Here is a 17,737-nt window from a genome sequence, read left to right on the forward strand (position 1 = left end):
TGACTATCGAGATTCGCAGACCTCTGAGAGGACTTCAACCGTGTCTCAGAGTGAGTATCCAGCACATCAAGCACTCGTTATCATAATATTAATTACTGAACACGAAAACTAAAGTACCGATTTTTAATGTTAACTGTACAAGGAGGCCAGTGATCCGTACACAGATCGAAAGGAGCTTCACCGTATATGCACAAAAGAAAAAAAATCATGAGTATACGTAGCCATTAGGGGAGATAATGGAAGAAAGGACGCACATGAGAAAAGTTTTCTTTTGTCTGTCACACTGCTACCAACTTCTACCACACGTGAAGATTTGGTTCTCGTTTTGTGAAGTTGCATCTAGGGACGTTCATTTCTAAATGTTGCACATTGTCAATTTGCAGAACACACCCATACCAGACAACTACAATGTCGTATCTACACTCCTGGAAATGGAAAAAAGAACACATTGACACCGGTGTGTCAGACCCACCATACTTGCTCCGGACACTGCGAGAGGGCTGTACAAGCAATGATCACACGCACGGCACAGCGGACACACCAGGAACCGCGGTGTTGGCCGTCGAATGGCGCTAGCTGCGCAGCATTTGTGCACGGTCACCGTCAGTGTCAGCCAGTTTGCCGTGGCATACGGAGCTCCATCGCAGTCTTTAACACTGGTAGCATGCCGCGACAGAGTGGACGTGAACCGTATGTGCAGTTGACGGACTTTGAGCGAGGGCGTATAGTGGGCATGTGGGAGGCCGGGTGGACGTACCGCCGAATTGCTCAACACGTGGGGCGTGAGATCTCCACAGTACATCGATGTTGTCGCCAGTGGTCGGCGGAAGGTGCACGTGCCCGTCGACCTGGGACCGGACCGCAGCGACGCACGGATGCACGCCAAGACAGTAGGATCCTACGCAGTGCCATAGGGGACCGCACCGCCACTTCCCAGCAAATTAGGGACACTGTTGCTCCTGGGGTATCGGCGAGAACCAATCGCAACCGTCTACATGAAGCTGGGCTACGGTCCCGCACACCGTTAGGCCGTCTTCCGCTCACGCCCCAACATCGTGCAGCCCGCCTCCAGTGGTGTCGTGACAGGCGTGAATGGAGGGACGAATGGAGACGTGTCGTCTTCAGCGATGAGAGTCGCTTCCGCCTTGGTGCCAATGATGGTCGTATGCGTGTTTGGCGGCGTGCAGGTGAGCGCCATAATCAGGATTGCATACGACCGAAGCACACAGGGCCAACACCCGGCATCATGGTGTGGGGAGCGATCTCCTACACTGGCCGTACATCTCTGGTGATCGTCGAGGGGACTCTGAATAGCGCATGGTACATCCAAACCGTCATCGAACCCATCGTTCTACCATTCCTAGACCGGCAAGGGAACTTGCTGTTCCAACAGGACAATGCACGTCCGCATGTATCCCGTTCCACCCAACGTGCTCTAGAAGGTGTAAGTCAACTACCCTGGCCAGCATGATTTCCGGATCTGTCCCCCATTGAGCATGTTTGGGACTGGATGAAGCGTCGTCTCACACGGTCTGCACGTCCAGCACGAACGCTGGTCAAACTGAGGCGCCAGGTGGAAATGGCATGGCAAGCCGTTCCACAGGACTACATCCCGCATCTCTACGATCGTCTCCATGGGAGAATAGCAGCCTGCATTGCTGCGAAAGGTGATATGCACTGTACTAGTGCCGACATTGTGCATGCTCTGTTGCCTGTGTCTATGTGCCTGTGGTTCTGTCAGTGTCATCATGTGATGTATCTGACCCCAGGAATGTGTCAATAAAGTTTCTCCTTCCTGGGACAATGAATTCACGGTGTTCTTGTTTCAATTTCCAGGAGTGTATTACTTGTTCATGTTGTCAATAGTGGAAAACGAAAGATAATAACGAAGCCGTCGGGGACAACAAACGTTGTTTATCAGCATTTTTTTTCACTTAGATTCGTCTAAAAGTTAACGTCACTAACTCTGTGTTCATTTGCCGTCGTTGCCACGAAAATAAAATTATTCTTGATTGTCAGTATCTTCATTCTGAGTGGCTACAACGTGCCTTATTATAAGGAAACCGTATTTGCTTTAGGCTATGCTTCAAGTAATAAGAGATCGGACTGAAAGACGAAGAGCTAGAGAGAGACATAATAGGAATAAAGTAGATTCTCATAACGATATTCTATTGGTGTTCTGAAAGATAGAGTTAAATATGCACTGACCATAGTTTCCAATAATTTTGAGGACTGTAATTGCGGTTAGATGAATTTACAGTGCAGATTTTGTAATGTGTATCATTTCACGTCTGAGGTGACTTTAAGCGATACAAAGGCGTTCACATTGTGTTATCATAAGGGGAAAGTTAATTTGTCTCCATTATTACAAAATTTATTTTACAACGCAGAGTATCAAAGACGCCCTTCAAATGATCGAATAATTAAAGATAAATTAAAGAATTATCTGAAGAATGCACGAAGCTACCATTCAGCAGTTGCCGCGGATCAGTTCTGCGGCTAAAATTTCAGACACTTTAAAATACACAGTATTTGCCATCACAGATCAGGTCCACAAGCAATACTAGTAATAGTTGTTAGGCCAGCTTGCTCAGGAATGCGTACAATGTTAAAATTAAAATTTAAAACAGTCTTGATGGCAATTTTTTTTATTGGATTGAGTGACCGGTTTCGACTCTTTCATAGGGTCATCTTCAGACTCCAGAGCGGTGGTTGGACACTGCAGTTACACGAGCTTCGAGGGTCGACGAAACTCGTCTGGCAGTGTCCATCCACCGCTCTGGAGCCTGAAGATGGCTATGAAAGAGCCGAAACCGGTCACTCACTCCAATAAAAAAAAATTGCGACCAAGACTGTTTTGAATTTTAATTTTAACAAGTTTTAAGATCGTTGACTATGTTTTCAAAAATTTCAAAAATTTTATTTTTACAATGATTTTATGACAACCTTCCCAACGAAATCAAGAACATGAGATCTGGCCAGAGGGTATGCAACGTCCTACTGTTAACTGGGCTCATAGTGTAAATTTGATACTGTACGCACTGAAAGAACATCGTATTTCCTCCTCTCCTTCTCGATGTTTCTGAAATTAATTCTACTTCATGCTGGTCATCGTAGAAGTCGCGCAATAATCGTGTGTAATCGACAACACTTCTAAGAACAGCTAGGTTTAACAAGGTAAAACAACTTTTTGAAACTCATAAACTTTAAACCCAGTACACAAATATTCATCTCCTAAAACAACAATTCTAAAGAAAACAGTGTAGTTTATACGGAAAAACGTGCTAAAAATGTTTCACTCGTTTGTAATCCTGGTTAGTAAATTTACTTCAGCTGAGCGTGACATAAATGTGACCAGACTGTACTACGCATCAAACAAAACCTTCTATTGTTCCTGCAGCTAATAAAGAGGTTTAGTCCTGCCAACAAGAGTGCATGAGAATCTAAATCAAATGAGTCGAAAACGTTTCATCTCTTCTGAACGCCAAGCTTTACATATCACTTCATTCTGTTAATATTAGCCGGCCATGTCAGTCATATGGACTCATCTACAAAATTCACGTCATAAGCACTATGTCACAAATGACTCGCATTCTTCAGATTCTCAATTGTGCTTTTATCCCTTTTTGAATCGTTTCCAAATTCTTTTTATGACGTTTGCGGGTGTTATATGAGAAATAAAACGGCAGTAGAGATTACGGAATATGAGGCAGATGGTGTCACAAGAGGGCTTTTGCAAGAGATGCACGTGGCGAAATTACTATTAATGGCTTTCAGGCTGCAAGAATCCTGCTCCTTAGTTATAATACTATTCAGATTGAGAACACCAGTACGTATGTTTTAGGATAGGGTCAACCTTTAGCAAAACACAATTTTATTTTTTAACCCAAAAATGTTTCACTGCACTTGCAGCATTTTCAGTAGGCTTTTATTTTTCATCTTTTTACCGCATCGTGTGGTTTTTCTGATGTGTTGTGTTTCTACATCTTCAGTCGGCTTATATTTTTCAGCTTTTTACCACATGTTGTGGTTTTTCTGATGTGTTTCTACATCAGTAAAACCACACTATGAGGTAAAAAGATGAAAAATTAATGCCCATTGAAGATTCTGCAACTGCAGTGAAACATGTTTGGGTTAAAAAAGAAAACTGTGTTTTGCTAAAGGCGGATTCTATCCAAAAACACACGTATTGTTAAAGCAAACGGAAAGAAAGAGCTTCAACCCCAAGATGAGGTATCCAACTTAGGCCATCTGTGACATTTACTGTGTGTCGATGTGAGGTGTTTAGTGCTTATGTAAACAGTCTGCTTTGCCCAATGTCAGCTGTCACTAAGCACCAGTGATGTGTCGTTCAGTGTTCTGCGACCGGTCCGCCATTAATCGTAATAAATTTGTTCATCCTACTTAAGGAAATAATATGACCTCGAAAGATACCAGTAGATTTTCCAGCGTAACGGTCTCCATTAAGAACTTCGGTGATATTGAGTGAGACCTCAAGGCCGTACATATTTGCTGTTATGTGCAAGTTATAGATTGATCTCTATAGCTGCTCCTCGTATCCTGCAGAAGTACCTGGTCTTCTGCAAGCGTTAGTGTTCCTAGGACAATCTGTCTATCTTTATTCTTCCGTAGAGATTTTGTCTCAATTAACTGATGATTTCATTTGTAGATATGTTGAACAAAAGTGGTGGGAGGAACATCCTTGTTTAAACTACTTGGCCTGTGTGATTCCATTCCGACAGCTGTTTTCCCGCTATGACTGCAAGCACGTTGTGGCTTAGTAGTTCTCAACTACTTTTATGAGGTGTGATTGGATGTTACTTTCCGCTGGGATTTTCAAACGTTTTCTTCTGTCAGCTGTATCGGAAACTTTAGTAAGATCGCCTAATATTACATGAGATTCCAGGTTGAATTCTTGCCTGTTTTCAAATAGCATCTTGAGTGTGAAATAACCGTTTGCACAAGCTCTGCCTTCCCTGGAACCATTATATTTTTTTCCAATAGTGGTGGTGGTGGTGGTTAGTGTTTAACGTCCCGTCGACAACGAGGTCATTAGAGACGGAGCGCAAGCTCGGGTTAGGGAAGGATTGGGAAGGAAATCGGCCGTGCCCTTTCAAAGGAACCATCCCGGCATTTGCCTGGAACGATTTAGGGAAATCACGGAAAACCTAAATCAGGATGGCCGGAGACGGGATTGAACCGTCGTCCTCCCGAATGCGAGTCCAGTGTGCTAACCACTGCGCCACCTCGCTCGGTTTCCAATAGTGATTCACAGATACAGTTAATGTTGTTTTATGAAGTTGGAGTAAATTTGACTACCGGCATTGAGCAATCTTATTCCTCTGTAATACTGGATACTCCGGCATCACTTCTTTTACGAATTGCGATCACAACTGCCGTCTCTCACCTTTATGGTGGAATTTCTCCTCTCCAGATTCTTTTCATGGCGTTTAGCAACAATTCCTTTAATGTCTCGTGACGGCATTTAAAATGTTCCATATTAATGCTGTCTCGGCGAGCGGATCCCTTACCTTTACCGGATTTTAGTACTGGTGGATTTCATTTGATGTATTAGTGTCTGTTAGATATATTTCCTTTGTTTGATGGAAGAGTTTGACTCAGGGTCAATACTTCTTGAAAATATTTTATACAGATCTCTTTATCACTTAAATTTCGCAGTCACATCTAAATACTATTAACTTCTCAATGATTTAGAACGACGATTTATTACATCTCTTTCCATGTTGTCGACGAAACGGTCCCACTCTTTTCCGTGCCTTTTCGAGTTTGACTTTCAGATATTGTTATTTTAGCTTTCCTTTCAAAAACGTCTTCTGCTTTCTTTGTTACCTCACTAATACATTGTTCTTCAGCATTTCTTTTGACTCCAATCATTCTCTTCACAATCTCCTACCAGAGAGTAAATCCTTGTTTTTTACCCGACTGATTATTCATTCCTATGCTATCGTTTGCTGCAAGAAAAAGGACAAGAGCTGGAAGATTAATAAAACCATGTTTGGTACATGGAATGTGCAAGCACTAATAAACATAGACAATAAATGTGAAATTACGAGATTAGTTATGAAAATCTGGCGAACTTCTAATGACACAAATACTTTGGGTTGAAACTAAGCAGCGGTATGGAATGGGAACGTACACTTAAAATTACACATTAGGATAGACAAATGGAAAACAGACTTGTTGGAAGGGTTCTGCTAAATTTCGACGTATCTGTAAAGGAAATCGCATACAAGACGATAGTGTAGCTAATTCTAAAGCACTGCTCTTCCTTTTGGAATCCTTACTAAGGAAGCATCATACCAGAAATCTACAAAAATTAAGATACGCGTTTCTGGGCATTAGCAAGTCAGTATAACGCATGAAAAAGTACAGCAGAGGTGCTTTGAAAACTTATGTGAGAGTCTCGTTGTTTCTGAATTCATTAAAGTACGTGGGTAGAATCTATATAGTGACATACCGTCTAACTTTTGGAAAAATATCATGCAAATTATTCAGCAGATAGTAAGGGCAGATATGTGAGAGAAATATTTCTAAACAGCTCATGCATCCAAGCTGTTTACAAAAATAGTATTCCGAAAAATGGAAAACAAGATTGAGGATATGTTAGTTGACGATAAGTTTGGCTTTGGGGAGAGTAGAGGCACAAAAGTGGCCTTTCTGGCACTGAGTTTGCTAACGGAAGCTAGTATTAAGAAAAATCTTAACGCATCCATAGGATTTGTTGATCTGGAAAAATCGTTCGACAATGTAGAATGGTACAAAATTTCGGAATTCTGAGAAAAATATGGATTAGCAGTTGAGGAAGATGGAGTATACAATGCGTATAAGAAATGAGGTGGAACAACAAGATCGGAAGACCAAGAACGAAGTGCTCGGATTAAAAACGTTGTAAGACAGAGATACTGCGTTTCGTTCTTACTGTTGAAGCTACATGTTGTGGAAGGGTCAAGAGTGTGATGAAAATTCGATGCTAAGGGATATCCACGATAAGACACCGCAGATATATCTATCCTTAGTGAAAGTAAAGAAAACGTACAGGATCTGTTGAATGACATAAGCGATCTAATCAGTACAGAATATACAGGGTGTTACAAAAAGGTACGGCCAAACTTTCAGGAAACATTCCTCACATACAAAGAAAGGAAATATGTTATGTGGACAAGTGTCCGGAAACGCTTACTTTCCATGTCAGAGCTCTTTTTATTACTTCTCTTCAAATCACATTAATCAGGGAATGGAAACACACAGCAACAGAACGTACCAGCGTGACCTCAATCACTTTGTTACAGGAAATGTTCAAAATGTCCTCCTTTAGCGAGGATACATGCATCCACCCTCCGTCGCATGAAATCCCTCATGCGCTGATGCAGCCCTGGAGAATGGCGTATTGTATCACAGCCGTCCACAATACGAGCACGAAGAGTCTCTAAATTTGGTACTGGGGTTGCGTAGACAAGAGCTTTCAAATGTCCCCTTAAATGAAAGTCAAGAGGGTTGAAGTCAGGAGAGCGTGGAGGCCATGGAATTGGTCCGCCTTTACCAATCCATCGGTCACCGAATCTGTTGTTGAGAAGCGTACGAACACTTCGACTGAAATGTGCAGGAGCTCCATCGTGCATGAAGCACATGTTGTGTCGTACTTGTAAAGGCACATGTTCTAGCAGCACAGGTAGAGTATCCCGTATGAAATCATGATAACCTGCTCCATTGAGCGTAGGTGGACGAAATTAAAATGAACCCTAACATGGAAATTAAGAGTTTCCGGACACATGTCCACATAACATCTTTTCTTTATTTGTGCGTGAGGAGTGTTTCCTGAAAGTTTGGCCGTACCTTTTTGTAATACCCTGTAGAATAGTTTATACACTAATAGTGTCTAGTCTAATAGAATATAGACTGAAAGTGTACCGAACAAAGACGAAAGTAACGAAAAGGAGTCGAAATCAGAATAGTGAGAAACTTAACATCAAAATTGGTGATCACAAAGTAGACAAGGTCATGAGGTTACGCTCGCTGTTTACCAAAATATCACATGGCTGACGAAGCAAGGAGGACATAAATCGGATTGTAACTGAGTTAACTCTCAGCCCAAATTACATTACAGATCTATAGAAATTATTTTTGTAGCAGCAGTCAGTGGATACATAGTATCTTGTAATTACAATTTGCAGTACTTCACAAACATCAAACAACAATGAAAAGCTAATGTAAAAGTACCCATCACTGAAAGCATTCATTAAAGTAACTGGCACACCCACATGTTCCTCACTGTCAAAGAACCTGAATAATGCGTCCTATCCTACAGCACAATAACACCACTGAAACTAAATACATAATAACTCATTAATCGTTGAAATCAGAACGTTCTGGTGCTTGTAACGCAGATGACATGATGCTAACTCATTTTATATCCCGCTCCACATCTTTCAGAACTGACAACGTTTATCGAGCAATAGCAGCAAGTGTATCATTTTTGGAATGCGGGTGAAAACTGTTCAATAAGGACCACTACCTATAGTTCTACACAGACTTGAATTTTAGTAACACATGTGTATGGCAGTCTCCAGTAAACCACATAGCGAAACTAAACGTTCAAGAACTCGTGACGTTCTGACTGACTGGCGTTTACTTACATTTCCGCAACCATTCAAAAGTTTGTAACTGATATTAATCTTTTCAAATGAACACGATTCTCGCTCAGCACTCTATTGAAGTTCCGTAATAGAATTAACGGAAAAAATTCATTACAATCATTCAAAATTAATCTTTGAGAGAACAATCTAGTATCTTTCAAAAGCTTGAATGTCTGGCCCTGGTAGCTGAATGGAGCCGGCACGGTAGCTCAGCGTGTTCGATCAGACCGATAGCTGCTCTCTGCAATAAAAATACTGAATATATGGATCATCGATGAAACTGAACGCGTGTCATGGAACGTCCGCACCGTACAAATCCAACAAACAACAATGAACAAAATTAGATTTTTAAAAAAAGTGGTCAGCGTGACGGAATGTCATTCCCCACAGCCCAGGTTCGATTCCTGGCTGGGTCGGAGATTTTCTCCGCTCAGAGCTCAGAGATTTGGTGTTGTGTTGTCCTTGTCATCATCATTTCATCCTCATCGACACGCAAGTCGCCGAAGTTGCGTCAACTCGAAAGCCTTGCACCAGCCGAACGATCTACCAGACTTGAGGCCCTAGCCACACGGCATTTACATTTTACATAAGCTTGGATGCTTTTACAACAATTTGACTCTGTTCAAATGGTGCACAACTGGAAAGTCTTTCATTTTCTGAGTTGTGTATCACATAACAGATTTTACGTCCTCTTCTATAAGTATGCCAGTAACTTTGTCCCGCGAAATTTAACGGAGTTGATGTGTAGTGTTATCTTTCCGTCAAGAACTTCTTCATACCTCCAGCCGATCACAATACACTTTCTGTGCACACATTATAATGACAACTACTATTACGTCACACCGTGCCGAATTGTATGTTACAGCAGTTATTTTATACTGCCACTTTTTGCCATGAGTGTCCACATTCCCTCTGATTCTCCATTCAGAGTCTTCAATATCCATTTATACTAAGCTGCCTTGCCGGTCTTTAATACAAACTAAAAAATTGGAAAAGCTTCCTCCCACATGTAACAAATTACATAAATTTTACACTTTCATTATAAATGAATCTACACTTTCATCATAAATTTACATAACACAGGGCACAAATATTGAATAATTTAATGAAATAAGTATCACTGGTTGTATTTAACTTTGTTTGCTATTAGTCATGACACGTAGTGACGCCTAATAATGACTCTTAACTAGTGAAATCGACAGCTGCGCTGCTATACCCAGATATAGCGTGCGTGCGTACATTCACACTCTCACACACTCATTGCTAACACATTTTAAGTACATGTCTTGGCCATAGAAGGTGCATGAGTCTATAGAGGCATGACTTTACTACAGTTATCATTACGGAACCTCGGCCCGAAACGAGAATAACCATTAGTATTTCACGTGACGTCCCTCGGTTGCTCATTCTGAAATACCGTCATGGATTTCATCGTATTTTGTTGTGTCTGTACTATAAGTTACATCTTATGACAGCATGCCGTTCCAGGACAGTGGCGCATTGAATATTTACCACAAACATAACTCTTGATACGATTTGTTACAGTTAAATGTCAGTTAACGATGCATCTAGGGTAAAAAGCCTTTAGGAGATCGTATGATAAACGATACTAATAGAGGGAACTAGACGCGAACGGCGTGGTTATCGTGTTGGAGGAAGCAGGTTCGCTCATGCTAATCATTTATTTTACATTTTCGTGTATGTAACAGATGCTTTGTCTTTATTATTTATAAACAGCAGTATGTTCTGAAATGTTATTCACATATAAGAAGGTACTCTCTTGTAATGTGTTTCTTTGATATTGTGACTTCAGTCTGATTGAAAAACGGAAGATGAAACTGTTCCGAATGAGAGACCAGCAGTGACATATGTATTGTAGCTTGTTACGAATACTTTGCTGTTTATTCCGAATATGTCGCAACTTCCAAAGTTTTGGACAGATAGGAACGCATGAAGACAGCTGAAATTGCTGCGATTGAAACATCTCGCGATTTCAATGTAGGTGGTTAGGCAGAAACCTAAGAGCACGGCTTAAATTGCTGTGAATGAAATAGGTAGGAATGACTTTTATACCCTTTCAGACAGGTAACGATTGAATCGTTAACCTTTCGTAAATGCAGCGGTGAACACAAAGATCGCTTCCAAACAGCGAATAATAATGAGCTCCGTGCAAAATACAGAACGCACATTGAGGTTATGGTATCCGACTGTTATTTGTACCATAATTTCCATATTTCACGTCTTACGTCTCACTATATTATCATTTAAGCACAAAATCTCTACAATACGTGGAAGTTCCAGGAGAAGAAACCAGCAACACGAGCACTCCCGCATCGAAAATATGGACCAAGTTTTACATCCTTCCGTTTTTCACAAAATACACTATTCCATGAAACATTTACTGATAAATCGCTGAAGCAGTGTATTACATCTAAACGTTCTGCCTTCGCAATGTCTGACAGAATTCCAGATATAAAAATGTCTATGCCAGACAGCATATAAGCTGGTCCGCAAGGGAGCAAAGCTCTTGGCTCCCGCTGCCTAGGAATGCTATTGGCTGTTCTGGTTTCGGGACGATGCGTCCCTAACGATAATTCTGTACCACGGGACGCGCCGTGGTTCTCTGATACCTTGCACATGGAGCTCTTCGATCCTTATTTATGGTTGTAGCATCTGTATGATATAGCAAAAAGCTCAGCAGTAAAATCGCTCTTTAATTTACAATAATGTCCATTAAAATTCCTACACCAAGAAGAAATGCAGATGATAAACGGGTATTCATTGGACAAATATATTATACTAGAAATGACATGTGATTACATTTCCACGCAATTTGGGCGCATAGATCCTGAGAAATCGGTACTCAGAACAACAACCTCAGGCCGTAATAACGGCCTTGATACGCCTGGGCATTGAGTCAAACAGAGCTTGGATGGCGTGTACAGTTCACAAAAAAGTAGTGACTGGCGTATTGTGACGAGACGTGGCTGCACGATCCGTTACAGCCATGCGGATAAGATGCCTGTCATCTCGACTGCTAGTGATACGGTGCCGTTGGGATCCAGCACGGCGTTCCGTATTACCCTCCTGAACCCACCGATTTCATATTATGCTAACAGTCATTGGATCTCGACCAACGCGAGCAGCAATGTCGCGATACGATAAACCGCATTCGCGATAGGATACAATCCGACCTTGTCAAAGTCGGAAACGTGGTGGTACACATGTCTCCTCCTTACATGAGGCATCACAGCAACGTTTCACCAGGCAACGCCGGTGAACTGCTATTTGTGTATGAGAAATCGGTTGGAAACTTTTCTCATGTTAGCACATTGTAGGTGTCGCCACCGGCGCCAATCTTGTGTGAATGCTCTGAAAAGCTAATCATTTGCGTATCACAGCATCTGCTTCCTGTCGGTTAAATATCGCGTCTGTAGCACGTCATCTCCGTGGTGTAGCAGTTTTAATGGCCAGTAGTGTTCTTACTTGATTCAGTGCCTCCATTTGAACTGTAAGCAAAATCTGGTGCGTTCCACGGATCGAAAGCTTCTGTACCTAGTGGTACATCTAATTACGAGCTGGAGTTAGAGCGGCGCTTGTCTCTACAGGCCCAGCGCTTGTGGAGCTTCATAATTCGTTTACGGCCCATCTGCGGTCGTTAAATCCAGTCGCTGTCCCGCAAAGCGTGAGCTGTTCTCATCGTTATCTCTTTTTCTGTTGCAGACATGGCGGACTGAAGCCGAGGTTTCGTCCTGTACATTGCGTGACTTTACCAACCAGCTGATCTCTCTGGTGAGTAACATTTCCTTAAGCTTCGCTTAGCACCAACAGATGATAGCCCCTGGATTAAATGTATTTCCATTGTGCACCTTAACTTTGTGTGTGCTTGAAAACGTATATTCTGCCTACATTTCATTTTGGTTGTGCTAAATTTTGCGTTTGCACAGATAAATAGCAAAACATAGTACAATGACGATATCTCAGACCTATTGCACACTGTACTAGCTATTTCTCTTGTTCTATACTGGTTGACAGCTGTTCTCATGTTGTAAAGTTTCCATGTATTTTCTGCCATTGTGAATAATTCACCTTTACTACACTGGGACAAAGATGGACGAGCGCGCTGCACATGTAGTAAAAAAGATATTTTACTCTAAGTTGATTGGAATCTGTGGGGTGGTTGGTCGCCAGTCATTCGTACAGAGCTGGGACATTCTTATTAGAGGAATATAAGCGCGCGCTTGAGTTTTAGAGAAGGAGGTCTGATATTTGTGAATCTTGGAGAAATTATCTGAAATACTTTGTTATGGAGATGAAAACCTGTTTATGAAGCTGCTGAATTGATTGTATTGTTGAAGAAGATTTTTGGAGTAATATTTCGAAGTAACCCAAGCACACTGAAGAATGGAATAACTATCAGCTGTATTAAATATTTGTCCCTTAGTTATCTAATAATATTCAGGATTTGTGTTACTTTGATCTCCTTGTTTTCATTACGTCGCAAATTACGCAGTTAGTTTAAATGACTGTAAGTTTCGTAATGAGAGAATTTCGTAAATGTTAGGTTTTTCTTCTGTTGTACACTCTTTGGACAGTTCAATTCCTAATGGAGAATTTTCTTTGTAGTAAAACTCTTCTCCACCCCTCCACCATTCTTCGTAAAGCTTACAAATTTTGTAGTGCGTACATCGCAACTTACTCCACAAGCAGTTACAAACTGTCTGCTTTCAAGAACATCAGTACATCAGACACATAACAGCATGGTGAGTTGCTTTTCTTTCAGGGGAGATCTCACTTTGCATTCTTGTGACTAAACACTACGTCGTCAGATGTTTCAGGTGCTATACTAAGTAAGCAGATTAATCGACAGTGAACAGTAAAACTAACATCAAACAATTATTTTTTTCCGTGCTGAGTAATATTTTATTTCGTGGATATTTCAATTCACACACTACACTTCATGTAGCGTAACTTTCACAATGTACTTCTGTATCGAGTGTCAGTTAAATATTTTTCACTGACGTTAAAAAATGATTGAAATGGCTCTGAGCTCTCTGGGATTTAACTTCTGAGGTCATCAGTCCCCTAGAACGTAGAACTACTTAAACCTAACTAACCTAAGGACATCACACCCATCCACTCTCGAGGCAGGATTCAACCTGCGACCGTAGCGGTCACGCTGTTCCATACTGTAGAGCCTAGAACCACTCGGCCACTCCGGCCGGTTTTCACTGAGGACATAATTAGTTTCTTTTGGTATTTAATAATATTCATTTTCATTATTTCAAATTAAGCATTCCATTAAGATTTAAGTTTGTATCGCGACACTGTTCACTTGCGCAGCACAGGGTCAACCAATAGTCAGTTTAGCTCAACAGTTGAAAACGATATCTAAAGCACATGGCAGATGAGGAGAAAGTTTTTGAAAAAAGAATATTCAATATTTCATATATAGACAAATTACATACGTATAAAGCGTACAATGTACCTTCATGTAATGGACTGTGTATTTATGCTATCCTAAAAACTAGTCCCTATTCCTGAGCAGTGGTTAACTACATAGCAGTACATTCCACCTCGGTGCTTGTCCGTTACCATACGTTCCGGATTGTGGAGTCTTCTCTGCTTCTTGACATCTCAGATGACGTGTGACCACCTATCTCTATGTCTTCCTCTTGCTGTCGTTCCATTATCGTCTTACAGTATGCTACTCTAGGTACCCAGTTTTCTGACATTACTCTTGTTTGACCAACCAGGTTCTAACATCTTTCACCTATAACTTAATGATATTATGGTGTTTGTACAATTCCAGGCGTTTTTCATGTTTTAGATCTATTATCGGTCCAAATATTTTATTTAATATTTGTCTGTAGATTATTAATCTTGTAGTTCGGCTGTGACCAATAGTATTGCTGGATTATAGCCTGACGGTTTGTCTGACTGCAGGAATGATTGCTTGAAAATGGCACTGCGACCCTTAAAGTAATCCCAAGAAGGGAGATGAAATAAATAAATTACAAAAGAAGTGCACGCGTAGAACGTCGATTTTCAAAATCAGTAGGTACTTTATTAACAACTGACCGGCCAGGAAAATTTTTCTTAAAAAGTGATGCAGGTGATCAATATTTTCTTCATGTATTTTAATATTATACAGCCGTATAATATTATATTACTGGTAAGGAAGTTGACTGATAAAAGCTGTTTTTGTTAGCCGCTGCTTGCTGGACAGCCGTTTTTATAACTTCGCTCAAAATAATCGCTAAGTACTTGAACCGTCTCGATAGTGACTCAATTTACATTCAACGACGCATAACTTCGAATTTTTTTACTTACGAGCAGATATTCTGTCTTCTCATCAATAACAGAACATCCTGTTATCTCATACATTCTGAGTAATTCCGTTTTGGAGCTACTAATTAATACTTCATATCAGCGTAAGCAGAAATGTTTATGTTCACAAACTGCAGTTGAAACTCTATTGGGGTAGTTTCTGTGAATTCTCTAGTGTTCTTCTCTGCGATGAGATTAAACAACATAGGTCCTCCTTGTTAAATTCCTCAGCACTGATCAAAAATTTTAATGCCTCCAGCTGGTGTCTATAACACAAAGTTTTGTCTACACACATTTTAACTAATCTAATTATGTTTTCAAAATTCACACTTCCGTCTCTTAATTGTATGTCGTTCTTTAAAAGTTAGTCACGAATACGGCCTTCCCTCCGTCTGATTGTCATATAATCAACTGCCTGTAGTTTAGTGCTGAACTTCAGATGTGAATTGAAGCACTTATTATACGAGTACTTCTGTAAACGACTTTTGGGAAGAGCCTACCTAATAAGGAAGTACCTCTATAAATACTGCAGACTCCGTTCGGTTCTTACATTTCAAAACGAGAATAAGTACCCTCTCTCGTTAGGGGTGTAAAACTGCGGCAGGAAGAAAGTACGAATTAGACAAAAATTACGTTTCTGGAATCGTCTTCCGCACGTCGATGTCGATGCTAAATACCTATTCTTCATCCTCGAGAGGTAATGAAATTCAGAAGAAACGTTTGGCCAGCAAATTGTAGTAAAATCAGTAGGAATAATTTTGATTTACGGTTGAGTTTCGTGTGTCAGATTGGAATAAACCGTTTGCTCGAAAGCCCGCAACGCAATTTGAGATTAAATTACGCTCGGTAAAGAGCGGCAAAAGGGTACGAAAATTTCTGTTTCCACAAGAACTGCAGAGCTCAACGCCGTCTGGTAACCTTAGAGAACCAATAAGGGTGAAATTAAATTCCAAGAGGGATAGGAGGTCTTGAGGTCTTTCTCTGTGGAACAGCAATTCCAAGCCGTTCTTGCCCTTCCCGCCTCTCTGGAGAAAGTGTTCTGAGATCATTTTCTGAAGCGGCTCGCTGCAGCTCTTACACTGAAGCCGCTTCTTTCTCACAATACACTTCTTTCTGATTACAGCACCTGCTGCTGTACGACATCACTACGTTTTCTATGTACCACTTTTTGCCAGGGGAGCATTACATAATGAGTTCACTTCGTGTAAATTAAATAATCGATTCGGGGTTTATTATTTTTAATTTCGAATTATCCCTTTAGAGGGTACATAACTCTAAATTGTTTCTGCTTCTCTGTGTTCGACTGCAGTTTCCGTTTGGCCCACACTTGTCCCATTCTTAGAGAATGTTGTTCCTTCTCGTGGCCACTTCATTCCAGTTTTACAGTGCTCCAGTTTTGGGTTCCAGGATAATAATTTTGTAGTATATAAATATATATGCATGTATTCTTTGTGATTTGAATGGTCGTCTCCATTTTATGTATTCTAATCCCCTTGCTGTCCCATCATTCGTACTATTTGATGGTCATTCTCCGATAATTAAACATTTGATCGTGTTGTCACATAATATTATAGAATTCACGTTCACAAAACGAAGCGGTTGATTTATTGGTGCTAACATTTTCAACTGACATCTCTGTCAGGCCTCAATGCGGTAACTTAGGTTGGTACACAAATATTTTGGTCGAGTGGTTCTAGGCACTTCAGTTGGGAACCACGCGGCTGCTACGGTCGCAGGTTTGAATCCTGCCTCGGGCATGGATGTGAGTGATGTCCTTAGGTTTGTTAGGTTTAAGTAGTTCTATGTCCAGGGACTGATGACCTCAGATGTTAAGTATCATAGTGCTTAGAGCCATTTGAACTATTTATTTTTTTGACCCAAATATTCACACAGCCGCGTGGAGCACCCTATGGCCGTACAACAGTTTGGGCAGAACATCATGTAGTAGTGTTCATATTATCAATGCAGCACTACTGCTCTTGGTACTACCACAACGGACGTGAAGTTACACGCAGGTAAGAAGACACCTGCTAAATACATAGGTTTTGTCGTATGAGTCTTCGACACGCCGGATGGCATACATCGTCTGACAAAGAACCATCCATAATAGGAGGAGGAAATGAAATGGAATTTCGCTAGTTGAAAGGTTATGTGATGCTGTTGCAGGGATTACAAAACCGAGACAACGTACAAAGAGCTAAGTAATATCGTCCCACTTATTCGTGTGACGTTGCCATCTCTGACTTGAATCGGCTGGGAAAGATATCATAATTCCGTTGTATCCTTGCTGTGGGAAGACGGCTAACAACTGTTGTAACTTGTCCTAGATATCCTTGGCGCTGCCAATTAAATTCTTAATTTGTGTGGCCATAGTGATCGAAGAGTGAGGATCTGGCTTGTCATTTATTTTCAAAGCAGGTTCAAATGGCTCTGAGCACTATGCGACTTAACATCTGAGGTCATCAATCCCCTAGAATTTAGAACTACGTAAACCTAACTAACCTGAGGACGTGACACATCCATGCCCGAGGCAGGATTCGAGCGTGCGGCCGTAGCAGTCACGCGGTTCCGGACTGAGCGCCTAGAACCGCTAGACCACCGCGGCCGGCTTTCATAGCAGGACCCCTCACAGAGCAGTGGTAGGTCGTCTGCATTATTCGCCTCGTTATCTGCGCTTCGTGACGAGCTATCCTTAGCCTATATATCAGCAACATAATTCTGGACTTACACGAGGAGAGTTTGTATTGCTTGTC

The 17,737-nt window shown here is 41.2% G+C and overlaps 1 protein-coding gene across 1 annotated transcript in view; it reads left to right on the forward strand.

The window, feature by feature from the left end:
- The window catches only part of LOC126278174 (uncharacterized), a 725,569-nt gene that overhangs the window by 438,966 nt on the left and 268,866 nt on the right, over window positions 1–17,737 (forward strand). The window contains exon 2 of the mRNA XM_049978070.1: window positions 12,378–12,446. The gene's annotated coding sequence lies outside the window, so the exon portion shown is untranslated. The remainder of the gene's footprint in view (window positions 1–12,377; window positions 12,447–17,737) is intronic.

Source organism: Schistocerca gregaria, chromosome 6 (assembly GCF_023897955.1).
Source record: "Schistocerca gregaria isolate iqSchGreg1 chromosome 6, iqSchGreg1.2, whole genome shotgun sequence".
NCBI lineage: Eukaryota > Metazoa > Arthropoda > Insecta > Orthoptera > Acrididae > Schistocerca > Schistocerca gregaria.